This window comes from Ischnura elegans, chromosome 7, assembly GCF_921293095.1.
Source record: "Ischnura elegans chromosome 7, ioIscEleg1.1, whole genome shotgun sequence".
Classification (NCBI taxonomy): Eukaryota; Metazoa; Arthropoda; class Insecta; order Odonata; family Coenagrionidae; genus Ischnura; species Ischnura elegans.
This window is the reverse complement of record NC_060252.1, coordinates 5,935,589-5,949,441: the sequence shown is the minus strand read 5'-3', so window position 1 is coordinate 5,949,441 and position 13,853 is coordinate 5,935,589. Positions and strand designations below refer to the sequence as shown.

At 43.3% G+C, this 13,853-nt stretch overlaps 1 protein-coding gene and 1 pseudogene across 3 annotated transcripts in view; one reads left to right on the top strand and one right to left on the bottom strand.

The window, feature by feature from the left end:
- Positions 1 to 13,853, top strand: part of LOC124161925 (growth arrest-specific protein 2-like) — a 51,112-nt gene that overhangs the window by 10,599 nt on the left and 26,660 nt on the right. The window lies entirely within an intron of this gene.
- Positions 13,501 to 13,612, bottom strand: LOC124163108 (annotated as a pseudogene).

Sequence of the window (13,853 nt, the reverse complement as noted above, 5' to 3'; positions counted from 1 at the left end):
CAATTATTTTTCATTACATTACCGCGGCTGTCGATACTCGGAAGCGAAATCAATCTTCATTCCATCCACAGTTCCCCTGACTCAGGACTCGTGGTGTGTGCTCATTTTCAGCACGCAACCCTAATCAATATTTTAATTTACCATATTTTACTTTACATTTTATTCATGATTTGTTTGAGTGTTGCTTTTTGTTTTGTGTGTGTGTTGTGCCTATTATGGATTGAGTGTTCAGGTCCCTTCAAGTGGACCTTGTGGGCCCTCGTTGCTATCGCCAGGGCCTCCGCCCGTTGATGTGAAAAGATTGGAGGATTGAGTGGAGACATAGGTCGAACCAATCTCAGAATAATTGTTGACTAGTGCTGATGATGATGGAAACAGTGGGTTGAAGATCTGTAGACAGGACCGATACATATAGGAGAAGCATTTAACGGACGACCAGGACCAATTATAGGCTGGCATCCATGACGTAGATGTACTGAGGAGCGAATTTGAGAAAGCAAGGCGCAATTTATGGAATAAACAATTTTTATAGGAAACCGGCAAGTTACTAGAAGACTTAAATTTGAGCATGATGGTGAAGACTCTACCAAAGAAGGAAAGGACTCAGAAATGCGAAGAGTGCCACGCACCTCCAGAAGCAATCCTTATTCGGATAATAGTCGGAAAAATCGCACCGAAGTTCTCAGAAAACCATTTTGGTTTAGAACGAATAGGAATGTATGGGAGTAGTGACAGAATAAGAGGATTGGCACCCCCAAACCCAGTAACTTCTCGAATAATTGAAAAGATGTCAATCTCCATTGAATGTTTTAATTTCACCATCTTATAATACAATGTAAAAAAGTAATTGATGAATGCCTTAAGGTAAAAGACACTTGCCTGCAAATATCAGTCCTCTGACGCATTATCGATAGCATAATGATACATTCCAATTCCTACGAGGCGCCGCTGAAAGTAATGGACCCCCCAAAAAAACAGCAATACTATGCTTAGGAGGCAATACTATTGCTGAAATCAATGGCGGAGGAAGTGCTACCAGCTGTGTCGGAACCAGCGGGGCACACTTCACTCGCATAGAAGAAGGAAGAAATCTTCAACACTCTTCAATGTACATGAAGGTAGCGGTGACGGAAAAGTTAAACGTGGAATAAAGGTGATCGGAGATTATATCAACATGCTGCACTTCGCTGATGATATCACTGTGGAAGCTGATAGAGAGGATGATCTGGAGAACTCATTGAATATAGTTCACTACGTGTTTATGGAGGATAAGAGTAAATTGAATAAGGAGAGATGAAACCGTAAATATCATGTGCTGGAGGTGCAATGCCATGAGAGACAGCAAATTTTGGGTGATTTTTGAAATGCATTCTATAGGCCGTGTGGGAGTTAAGTGGGCATGTGTTTTTGGGGTGAATCAGGATAGGAGATATCCGCGGTGTGCGATGAAATTCTTTATTTTCGGTTCGGTTGGCACTGCTGCCAACGAAATTGTTGTCTTCGCCACAGTAACCGCCGCGGGAACAACCGAAAATTGTTACATTTTCTATAATGATTCATTGGTGTTTGCTAAATGCCTCACGAAGCCCGTAGCAGTGCATGGCGACACTGTCTCAAATAATTGTTCAAAAAATTCTACCTGTGCTCGAGGGATCACCAGATGTCATCATGAGCAGCGAAAATTTACAAGATATCTTGTGGAGTATGCTTAAGTACCTATTTATCCTGTGGTGTTGCAGCTGCAGCACTTTCCTTCCGGCCCATAAATGTTCTTTTCTAAATGCTCTCTTCCACTACCAATCTCCTCCCCAGTTACACAAGTCTCAGTCTTCATTGCCACTTGGTGCTTTCCCAGCGAATGATTTTCAATAAATTTTCCCGGGCGTCCTGCCGCGTCAACATCTCCATGACTTCCAAAGTGTCGTCTCTTGACTCGGGCACCGTCTTCAGGGAAGAAGGTTCGAGAGTGAATTACCGGCCGGTATTTATAGCTCCTCGTCTTAGACTGGTGCCACGTGATTGGCTGAGATATTTCCCCGACGACAGTTCCCGAGTCGGGAGCCGAAACGTTGGAGACCTTAGAGATATTCACCCGGCTGAAAACCCCGGAACAGTTCCTGAACATCATTCGCCGTATACTGTTGACTTATCATTGTCGAACGCTCTTCAAAGCCTTTTCGTTTTTGTCCCGAATGTTCTTCCAATTCCCTCGCACTGCTCATTCTCCCAGGTCCTTTTTATTGAAGAGTTAATCTTCATCTACATCCACATACTACCCCGCAATCCCTTAATCCCTACGCTTTATCAGGCGTGTGGCAGGGGCAAGGACGTACCTAGGATCAAAACTAGGGGGGGTGGACAAGCCATGGTTGTTCAAGTTGTAGGTAAGATTTAAGCATGGAAAAGGTGAATGAAATCAACATTTTAAGGAAACTTTAACAGCTCTTTATTAGTTTTTAAAATTATTTGCTTGAAAAACATTATTATCCTTGTAGGCATTTGCGATTTTTGCTTCTGGGGGGAGGGGGGCAGTTGCCCCCTCCTGCCCCACGCTGGGTACGCCCATGGTAAGGGGTGTTAGGACACCAGCTGTTGGAAAATAAAAATGAAATGCTCCAAAATAGTTCCGTCAAGCATTTATTCAAGTCCTTTATTGTTCGGGAGAAAAATTAATTACCATATCTATCCATTCGGCAAAATATCTCTCGTTATTCATCGTTTCCGTCGGACCTGGAAATATGTTTGGGGTTCTGATATGATGTTCTCCGTGTCGCTCCTAAAGATATCTATTCTCAGTTGCTCAAGCAATCTCAGCCAAGCGCACAGCCTCCGAGTCTCTAGCGGTTCTCTAATTCCTAATTCCAGCCTAATTCTTTTGATATCTGTGCATCGCTTTCTGAACTTGCGTCCCACGGCTTCTCTGTAACCCTTGCGGGTAAGTCCATGTTCCTAAGTGCGAGTAACTGCGGGATCAAGGAGTACTTTACGTTCTCTCCTTAACCGCTTCCCCAGCCCCTTCTTATCTTTATGGCGCGTTCTATTTCTCTCTTAATAGGGACAATTGGCAACCCTCCCCCATTATTAAACCCAAACTAGCCCCTCCCCTCCTAGACCCCCGTCTAGGGGTCATATTCCGTTGCCAAGCAACCTTTCCTCCAATGAGGTCTATCACTCAAATCTGAACACGCGATCCATGAAAAGGTTTCGGCAAATGGAAAAGAAAGATAAGTGAGGACGAATAACAAGTCTTCCTCATTCAGCCACTCTCTTTTCAGTTTAAGCCAAAAGAGCGGAAAAGTTGCAGCCCACTTTTTATGAGTTGGTGACGTCATCAGGGGGTCCTGTGAATTAACTCGTCGAGGGAGGACCGCTCATTAAGAGAGAGCATTGCTCAGTGTCAACTGCAATGAGCCAAGCGAAACCGATGATGGTGAAGGGGGAGTAGCTAATAAGCGGTGACTAGATCGGCAGGACTCCTTGACGCCATCAACTTATCCTCGAAGGGGTCAATGTCATGGGTTTGTCGCCGCGAATAGCTCGAGAAGCAGGCAGCGGATCAATGAGCGGAAAAATATGGGTCTCTTTCCATTATTCTCAACTGAAACTAAAAAAATTGAAAAGGAGCCCTTACGCCATCTGTTGCTCTCACTTGTAGTTCACATATTTATTTGGCGTATGGTATCGAATCACTCTGCATCTTACGAAAAATAAAGCAGCTCTACGTAATGACTGTTACATTGAGGTTTGAAATAATTGACCCAGTCAGCCATTTGAAGATGCCCTTCACAGCTGCGGAACCCCAGGGAATAGAGCCTTTCGGGATTAAAAGGGTCTTCTAACTGCTATGCTCTTCATTGTGAAAGGGTCTGACCCCTTTCGATTATTCGTCCGACCCTTCTCTACCTTTTCCCCTCAGCCCCTCCTCATCTTCATGGCCGTGGCTCTTCCTCCCTCCTTCTACACGCAACTCTTCCATCTTGCACAAACTGGTCGCTCCCAGAGTCAACACTGCTTCGTCAACAAGTCGAATGTTCGCATGCGCTTCCAATATGAGAAATGCGATGTCCGCCACTATTAAGCCAAACGCCTCCTTGAGTCTTGTAGGGAAATGGGCAGATATCATGCTTTTATTTTTCAACAATATTATTGAACATATGAAGATCGTCGGGAATTAAAGATGAGTTGAGATATTTTCCGAAGCCTCTTACTCCAGGATATCAGATAATTTTTCCAAAAAATGGCGCCTTTGTTGATTCAGCTGAAATATCTGCTTCATCTCTCATGGTATAATATAATCTAGTTAATCGACTTGCCAGACTTCATACAGTATGAAGAAATTTGTTTGCCACGACAATGGGTACTCTAAACTATAAACATATGAAGCGTGGCAACAATGCCATTGGTGGAAAAAAGTGAAACTGATGTATGGAGATAGAAATTTTTATTGCGTACGAAGGTCGTCGGTTATTCAGTAAGAGGTATTATTATGGGATCTGCGAAACTTAAATGAAAACCCTGAAACTCATTTTTGGAGTTATTAGAAATGTTTATCGCTGGTGATTGTACATTTCACGTAATTTTCAATTGAAACATCGAAAGCAAGCGAACTCCGAATGTGTGGAGGCCATTGGTTCAAAACAGTCCGCCATTGATGATGAGCCAATTAATTAACGATGGACCGCGGCGACTCCGCTCTTTAATCATTAGATGGCTCTCTAGAGGACTCTGGTCCCTCCTGTGCGCAATGGAGGCCACTTACAATTCCTCCGCCGTTAGCTACAAACGAGGTCACGAACATTTCTTCCAATTATACTTTAAAATCTCCGGTGTCGCCCAACTTGATCTCATTTCCTGAGCGTTTGATATCGAATCAGTCAGTATCTTGCGGAAAAAAAACTGAATAAAATATATGTTTTATAAATATACGCATGTTTAAAAAATGGATCCGATGATTAGACGTTTCGCTAACCTGTCAGGTACCCTAATCCCGTTGAATCTCGAGAAAAGGGTTTGAATGGGATAAAAAGGACTTCCCTGGCCCTCATTGCCTGAGTCTTCGGACGCAGTGGAAAACTAAGCTGCCCCGCAACTAAAGGGATAAATGATTTCAATGAAGCCGGAGAAAATATTTTTAGAATAGTACAGTAGCGTAGTTTCCTTCATCTAAGAAAACGAAAGGCATTGATTGCGATTCCTTACCCACCATTAGTGTATTCACGATATACAAATTATTTTGTTTTTAGAAATCCCAGTTTAGACGAATGGCAATGGTCAATTTTAACCGCATTTGAAAAAGGCCCGATTGGCGCCCATGCGATGCCACTCCACGTGACGTCACAGGGACCTAGTTTCTATACGATTAGATAGGAGTTTTACATTGTCTGTGATTACTAATGCATGCATGAGGCACAGAGCTCAGGGAAGCGTCTCTTAATAATCACACATTAAAAATACCTAAGTTCGGAAAGTTTCCTTCGTTTGATAGGGGATTAATAATCCTTATTTAAGCCAAGCGCTACCTGCTAGCAGCTTGCATCGTATCAGCGCTCAAGCCTCGCCCCAAGGTCACCTCACACGCTGACAGCTGGAACCAGAAATGGAACCACGTCACACGGACTTTTCCCATCATTCCTACTTAGCCGTCGCGTTTTCGCGCGCTTGAAAATTTTCACTTTTCATTTAATCGCGAAAAATGGATATCGTCATTCAAAAATCTAAGAGCGTGAAATGCGCATTCCAGGAGTAATAATCTTTCGATTTAGGCAATAAAAAGATAATAGGAAACCACCCTATTTGTCATTTCTTTTCTTTGAAATTTGACATGTGGAAATATAGGAAATAGGTGTTCAGCGGAAAAAAAAACATTTCTCTTGCAATCCCTTGAATTCAGTGGTTCAATCCGAATATTTGTTTATACGTGAGATTGGAATTGACGCCATATTACGCTACAGGTGTGTAAATGTTTCACATTCTATATAGGTGTAGTGGTGGGGCTTTTGCTTTCCCAGAGTCTTTGCTCTTTCTCTTCGGGGATTTACGTTGGGGATGTTTAAAGGCTTCACCAAGGCATTGAACCGAGGATCCTCCGGTCATTATCCTAGCACTCTACCCGCTACCCTCGCTTCCATTACTGTGCGAAGATGTTGCGGGAAGATTTCACATTTTGTGGGAAGATTTTCGGACGAGAAAGTAAAAGAGAAGACTCTCGTCCGACCGCACCTTGATTATGGAGTGAGCGCCTACGATACGGCGCTGTAAGACTTAATCCGTGCATACTTAATAAAATATTAAGGAAAGTTGCGCGATTCGTCGTAAACTGCCACGGTTGCACAGAAAGTTGTTGTGCTCACACGTTAAACGAATTTTACTGGCAGAGAGAGAGGAGAGACTCGGAGGTTGCGTGCTAGGCAAAGATTGATTGATCAATTGATAAAAGATATATTTAGGAGGAATACGGAGAACATCCTATTAAAACCCACTCCATTTCGTTTGTTTGTTTCAATTGTTTGTTTGACATAATTGTCATAACGAATTATCACCTTAAATTTTTGTAATTAGTCTGTTATATCTAAGTGCGATTAATTATTTTTTTGGTTGAAAATATTGTTTTGCTGAATTTTTTTTCATGCTCTTGGCGATTGCACAACTGGTTGCATTTGTCTGTAATTCTATTTATTTACTTCTTTTCTTCTTTTTTTCTACCAATGCTTGAAATGTAGAAAGCTGTACATTTTTTTCTCATGGACCCCAGTGCCAACGAAAATAAACGACATTATTATTTCCAGGTACAACAGAAACGATACATTAAGAGAGATTTTTTTCCGGGCGGATAGGTATGGGAATTCATTTTTCCCGAAAAATAATAGACTTTAACGAATGATAGGCGGAACCTCGATAGATCATTTCCTTTTTATTTGCCAACGGGTGGAGTTCTGACACCCCCCGCCATACACCTACTGACACGGCTTACGAGGAGTGTCAGGATATTGCGTAAATGTACCGGAATCCTTCTTTTTTTCCACCTTTCTTCCGAGGCTATTGCCTGTTTCCTAGAGTAGGTACTACATCTCCAATAGTGGACATATTATCCTTCTACCTTTCCATCTCATGGTCGACCCGCACCTCATTTCCCCGTTGAAACATTACCACGTGCTCTAACCTCTGTTCATCTATTCTGTCTGTCTGCTCATTTCATTCCACCCTCCTCCGACGAACAATATCTTCCAAGCCGCGCTCTCATCTTATCATAGATGATTAAATTACCAACGAGATTTAACTGGGCCCAGTAACAGTTATTTTAAAAAATCAGTTACGACTACCAGTTACAATTTTAAAAAGTAACTAGTTACAGCCACAACTATACCTACAGTTACTTTTCCGAATATTTTTAAGAGTCACGCGAGGCCTATAGACTACAATCGGACGAGTTTTGTTAAAATAAAATATAAAACTCTTTCCTTGACATTTACTGGAGAGCATTATAAAAAATATGAGACGTCTAACGTACGGCTAACAATAAGAGGAACTGGGTGGAGCTTGGAAAAATATTTATTTGCATTCGTTCCCATAGTATGAGATAGGAGAGGCAGTAAACGTTGCTATAAATAGACAAGCGTTATTCTTTATTGGTGGTCCCACCATCAAACATCGCAATGCAGCTAGAAAAGTGTGGCAACAAACGCGACAGCGCGAGGACAAGATGAAGTACAACGCAGTACGAAACCTCGTCCAAAGGCTACTCAAGGAACTGCGGCAAAAGTTTATGGGACTCCAAACTTAAATCGCTGCGTGGCCCCGACGGCTCCATCTGGCCAATCACATAGGCCCTCAAAAACCCCAGGCGAGATCCCCCGTCCTTATAATTCACCACAAGGAAGAGCCACTACAGATTCCGAAAAAGCCGAACTCTTCGCCCCCATGCTCGAGACGCGCTTCACAAACGATCTGCAGTCTTCCCATGAAGAAACTTGGCTGAGCCTTTATTACTGCCCGATCTCCGAACCAGATTCCATCACTCCTAAAGAAATAGAGGCCACCATCCGCACCCTCAAACCTAAATCAGCTCCCTGACCGGATGATATCCCAAACAGGCTCCTTAAAAACCTAACTAACCCGACAATTCTCTTCCTGCACCGCCTTTTCAACTTCCTTCTGTCAACTTCCTACTTTCCCACATCCTGGAAATGGCTAAAATCATCACGATACCCAAATCCGGTAAAATCCCCACCCTTCCCTCTTCGTATCGGCCAATTAGCCTTCTCAACACTCTGTCAAAGCTCCTCGAGAAACTTATGCATCACAGGCTCATCCAAGTTCTCCTGGCAGAAATCATCATCCGTCCTGAGCAAACCGGATTCCGCCGAAGAGCCTCGACCGTTAACCAAATAGTCCGTTTAACCGAGGCCATAACATCTGGATTCAACCAGCGCCTGATATCCCATGCCGTATTCCTACATCTTGAGGCAGCCTTCGATCGCGACTGGACCCTGGGCCTTATCCATAAACTTTCCCTACTAAACATTCCTTCCTATCTCCTGAAAATTGTCCAATCCTTCATCTCGGACCGCTCCTTCTTTGTAACCGTAAATTCTGCAATCTCATCCCATTATCCAATTTCCTCCGGCGTTCCACAAGGCGCCATCCTGTCCCCAGTACTGTTCAACCTTTACGTGAACGATTCCCCCTCCCTTCCGAATACCTTCCGAATTCCATTTCCTTTATGCCGACGACACCACCATCCTTGCCCAGGGTTCCGACCCGGAGCGAACGGCTGATCTCGCTCAAGACCCCCTCGACGAATATGAAGAATGGGCGGCCGACTGGAAGCTCAGCGTGAAAGCATCAAAATGCACCCACGTCGTCTCATCCCGACGACCGAAGGCAGGAGACCGGCTCTACTACGGAAACCAAAGAATCCCAAAACAACAATCTACAAAATTCCTAGGCGTCCACATGGACAAACGTTTAACCTGGCACGAACATATCAAATCTTCAATAAATAAGGCGAAAGGAATCCGCGTAGCACTACGACCTCTATTAATATCTACCTCGCCGCTGAGCCTTAAAACCAAACTGCTCCCGTACAACAGCTGCATCAAGCCTCTCCTGTCTTATGCATCCCCGGCCTGGCTCCACGCTGCTGCGACCCATCTAAAACGCATTCAATCTACCGAAAACGTCATCGTAAGAAAAATTGTTGGGGCACCCTGGTTCGTGTCAAACGAGAATATCAGGAAAGATCTGAAAATAACTCCTCTCCGTCTTAAAATCATACCTCCCCCGGTTTGAAAAATCCTTCGCAGCGACACGGAATGAACTACTGAAAACTCTTTGGGATTATATCCAATCTGCAAACGCTAAACACAAATCCCCAAAACTGCCCTTATCCCTTCCCATATTCCCTCCCCCACTTAATCAAGCCGTAGAATCTATGCCATGATCACACCGAGAATGTTAAACGCCTGAAACCACAAATAGCCAAGAAACTCTCAGTAAACAGCCAAAACAGCTGGGAACTTGAGACCCAATAAAAGCAGCGAAATTTCAGCGTGGAGTACTGGTGGTCCCAATGACTAAATATCCAGTTTCTCATTTCCTCTTGCCGTTTGGATATTGACTGTTACGCCTATTATCGTAACTTGGCAACGTTGGGCGCGTTGACATGCACTCGCTCACACGGAGCGGGCTTTTTGAATCACGTGCTACGGTAGCGCGTGTGCCGATAAGTAACTATTACTTTCAGAAAACAATGAGTAGATATCAAGTTATAAGTAAATGAAATGTAACCGCCACCGGTATCTCAATTACTTTTACTGATTTTACTCCCCAACGGTGCTTCACACTCCCATTCTCTATTCAGCAACGTTTTGTCAGAAATCCGTAAAGTGTTCATCTCCGTGGTTTCATGTAACCTCCTGGTTTTGGAGTCGGCATCCTGGCTAGTCCTAGCTAGCCTTGTCCCTTCTACATATGTTAGGTCTGCTCTCACAACGGTCTTTTACATTGCGCCCTTCGTTTCCTCTTTGCTGATGCGTTTGTTTTTGGCAGATAGTGATTGTGATAGGCATTCGGGCAGAAATGCCGATGGCTTTTCCGAGTTCCTTCATGAGAGCTCAAATCACATAGATATCAACGAGATTTCCAGCTGAATGACTCTCCCTCTCATATCCAGTTTATAGCGGAGACTTCTTTTGATAGCCATTCGGTGACTGAAATTCATACTGCCAATTTTGCACTACTTACGTACACGGTTTCTGTCCTGCGGGTATTTGCTAACTTGTGTCACTCTGGCAGATGTTTTTTCCGAGAGACTTGGTAGGAGTAGCGATAGATATATCATGAGTACGTGAACTTCTTTTGCTGTCCAAAAAGAAAATTGCATATTGCTTGCCGCTCCTCAGATGTTTGCCCATCGAGTGAGATTGGAAGGGAGACATCTGTCTATCTATCAACCCCTTCTTTTCTTTCGTGATCGCCGCGGGGGTGGGGAGGGGGGTTGTCGCCGAAGAGAGTTGGGAGAAGGGTTGCATGCCCAGCTAACACATGGAATATTATACGCGATAAATATAGTGTGGTTTCCATAGAAACGCTCCCTCGCAATAGATATGATATACCATGCCTATGCAAAATCCTTCTTTGCATTAGATACCGTATCTACAAGAGGGAGCATATCCATGGAAACCGTAGTATTTTCCACACAGTTGTGCTGACTGACTGGCTGGTGGCTCCACTGAGCAACTGTAAACAAGAGCGATCATCGGCTTTTGCGCATGCGAGTAGCATAAAAAAGGCCAATAATTCCCAAAGAGCCATCATCTTCCTCATTACTGTTGGTGGCAATAGTTTGTGGAATTTGCTGAGCAGTTTGAATGAATAACTTACACTTTGTTTTTCCTCTGGAGTTTTTTTATTAAAACACGACTATGGTTTTGACGGTTAACTTCATCTTGTGATCCAGATGACGTTAATCGTAGAAACCACGGTAGTGTTTTACAAAAAAATCCGTGGAAAAACAAAGTATAAGTTATTCATTAAAAAATCCTCATCACGTTGAAATCACCTTATAAATGGCCACTCCGGCACAAAATTCGATTTTAATTACGTGATTTTGACTAAATTCATGCCATAAATAAATCAAAAAATAAAATATTTTCCGTCAGATTTCTGTTCTTATTTTTCCGTAAACCTTCTCTTTGAATTTAAAGAATGTTTGAAAGGATGAAAAGGACTCCATATCCAAACACGAGCCAAATGCAAAAAGTTCCTGTTATCCCGCTATTCTTCACAATCTTACAGCTCATGTTTGGAAACCTTTTTACCAGAACTGTTTGTGCTCAGTACTTGAGCTCCATGTTACTGTAGTTTCCATCAGAGGTGCTTCTAGGTGTTAAATTCACTGTCACGTTGGAAAGAATAATTCTCTCTATGGTAATCTATTCAAATGTCAGGATACTGTAGTACTCCCTGTGCTTCTCCTGGTTTAATACGGCAGCTGAAGTTTTATGAATCGTTTACTGAATCTCATCGAATTGGGATGACTTGCTTGTGCTGCTAAATATCTATTATCTCAACATGTTACGCACGGATTTATAATGACTTAGCAACTACGGAGAAATCAAGGGTTAAGGGTATGGAATCTCGAAATATTCGGTGCAACAGACAAGTTATGACGATGAAATGGATCGACCGAGTAGGTAATGTGGAAGTCGTAAGAAGAATAGGAGAGATGAGAAGCCGCGTGAAAACCTTGATAAGAAGACGGAATAACTTAATTGGCCATAAGAGAAGACATCATGGCCTGATGAAGACAATCATCGAGGGATAAGTAGATGGCAATAACGAAAGAGAAAGACTTCGAACGAAATATTTGGAACACGTAAAGAAATATGTTAACGGGGAACTCGAACAGGGCTGAACTCCAGAGAAGAAATACGTAGGTGTGAAAAGATTAGCTGGCTGGAGATCCGAGCGGGGAGCTGCTGAGTCAAACCAATCTTAGGATTCTTGACCAGTGATGGTGATTAACGAATACATTCCTGTGGTCAGTAATTATTCCTAATAGGTAATATTTTCTCCAAAATTTATACACTGTAAGACTGGATAACCCTCTGGAAAATAAAGCCATTCCCCTTGAAAACCTGGAAATCCCAGGGAATTTGGTTAATTTTTATGCAGCCTACTCCATGGAAGAAGCACTTGTGTCGTAATCGGCCATTCAGAGCCATCACGTGATCTCGGTCTTTGCCATTTGAATCACGGATGGTCCAATGGGTCCAATAGGCGATGTTAAGATTTCCTCTTGATCGGGCGAGCTGCCGTGTCTGCCCGAGTGTGCTATGCGTGAGGGGCGGGCGGAGGGGGGCCGCGGCGGCAGATCGGACCCTCACCTCGTGGAGGCGTACTTGTAGGTCTTCCTCGTGGTTCGCTCGCTGGGGAAGCAAACGGGTTGAAAGATCGGAAGAGACGCTCCCGCCTTCCTAATGGACTTGCTCTCCTATTTATGCTCACTCTCCAATTTTATTCACTTTCGAAAGTGAAGAAATCCGTGCTTCGCCAGCCATTCGTGGCGAAAAATCAACGTCAGCCTCCGCCCCTCGGCTCCTCCTCGGTCTCCTTGGTAACGAAGGGTTCCTTGTCCCTCGCACTCACTCTCTTGAGCGATTCCTTTTCTCAACGAAAAGGCCTCCCTGAACAAATAAATCAACCTGACCTCTAACGACGTCACCAACTCATGAAAAGAGGGCGCCAACTTCCGCATTCTTTCCTTTTTAATCACTATGAAAGCTGGCCTGTACGTGGCAGGTTCCTTTTCCGTCATAGCTAATCTTTTCTTTCCATCTACGGGTCTACTTCAAATCAATTTCGAATTGGGTTCCTATATTGAGCGAAACCTTAACTGGCTCGCATTGATTTCGAATTACGGCTATCCTTATACATATATAAGCCAAAAGGATGTTGGCGAGAGGAAATTTGGGCTAATCCATTATGAGTGGTCGGAGGGAGGCAAGGTCAAGCAAGGGCAAAGGGAAAGAGGTCAACCTACTTATATAGCTAATAAGTCAATATAGCTAATAATGTCTAAAGCCGCTCCTTTCACTGTCGAGTCACTAATATCCGATATCGGTTTAAATTTTCCATTAATAGTGTGTGTTTATGACGATGAAACATTGATGCCATCGCGTCTAAGACTCTATAAATTAACTAGACGTGATGAGGAGACGTGCTGCGAAACGTAAACACACGGGTCGCTGCAGGATGGATATGTGTGGATGGATCCGTGTTAGTAAATGTCGCGTTGTCGACTCACTTTCTCTCTTTTGTAACGGAACTCACCTTCCACTTCTTATTTTGTGTTACCCCGGGGTACAGAAATACACTTAATTAAGAAATAGCATGCCCCAAAATCAGTTTTTACAAATTATATTCAAAATGTCGTAAAGAAGACTAATTGGGCCCAATTTACAATCTGATATTATACAAATGTATTGCGTAATTTCCCTTTCTGTTCTAATGTGCACAATCAAAATTGTCTATACATACAACTGAGCTCCCGCCACGGAAATCTTTGGTAAAAGGCGAAAGATTCATACGAACTGACTTGAGTTCTGCCGTATCTCTTCCTCCGCTCTCTTTCTCTCTCGTAGGCGCCTCCCTTTTCTTTGCGTCCTTTTCTTCTTTCTCCCCATCTTTTTAGAACACGTCTCTCTCTCAGCTCTCTCAATACACTATACTATGTTAGCTTTTCTCCCGATCTTTTTAGAACACGTCTATCTCTTAGTTCTCTCCATACACGACTCTATTAGTTTTTCTTTCCGCGTTCCTCACTACCATTATTGCCTCCTCACTACGATTAT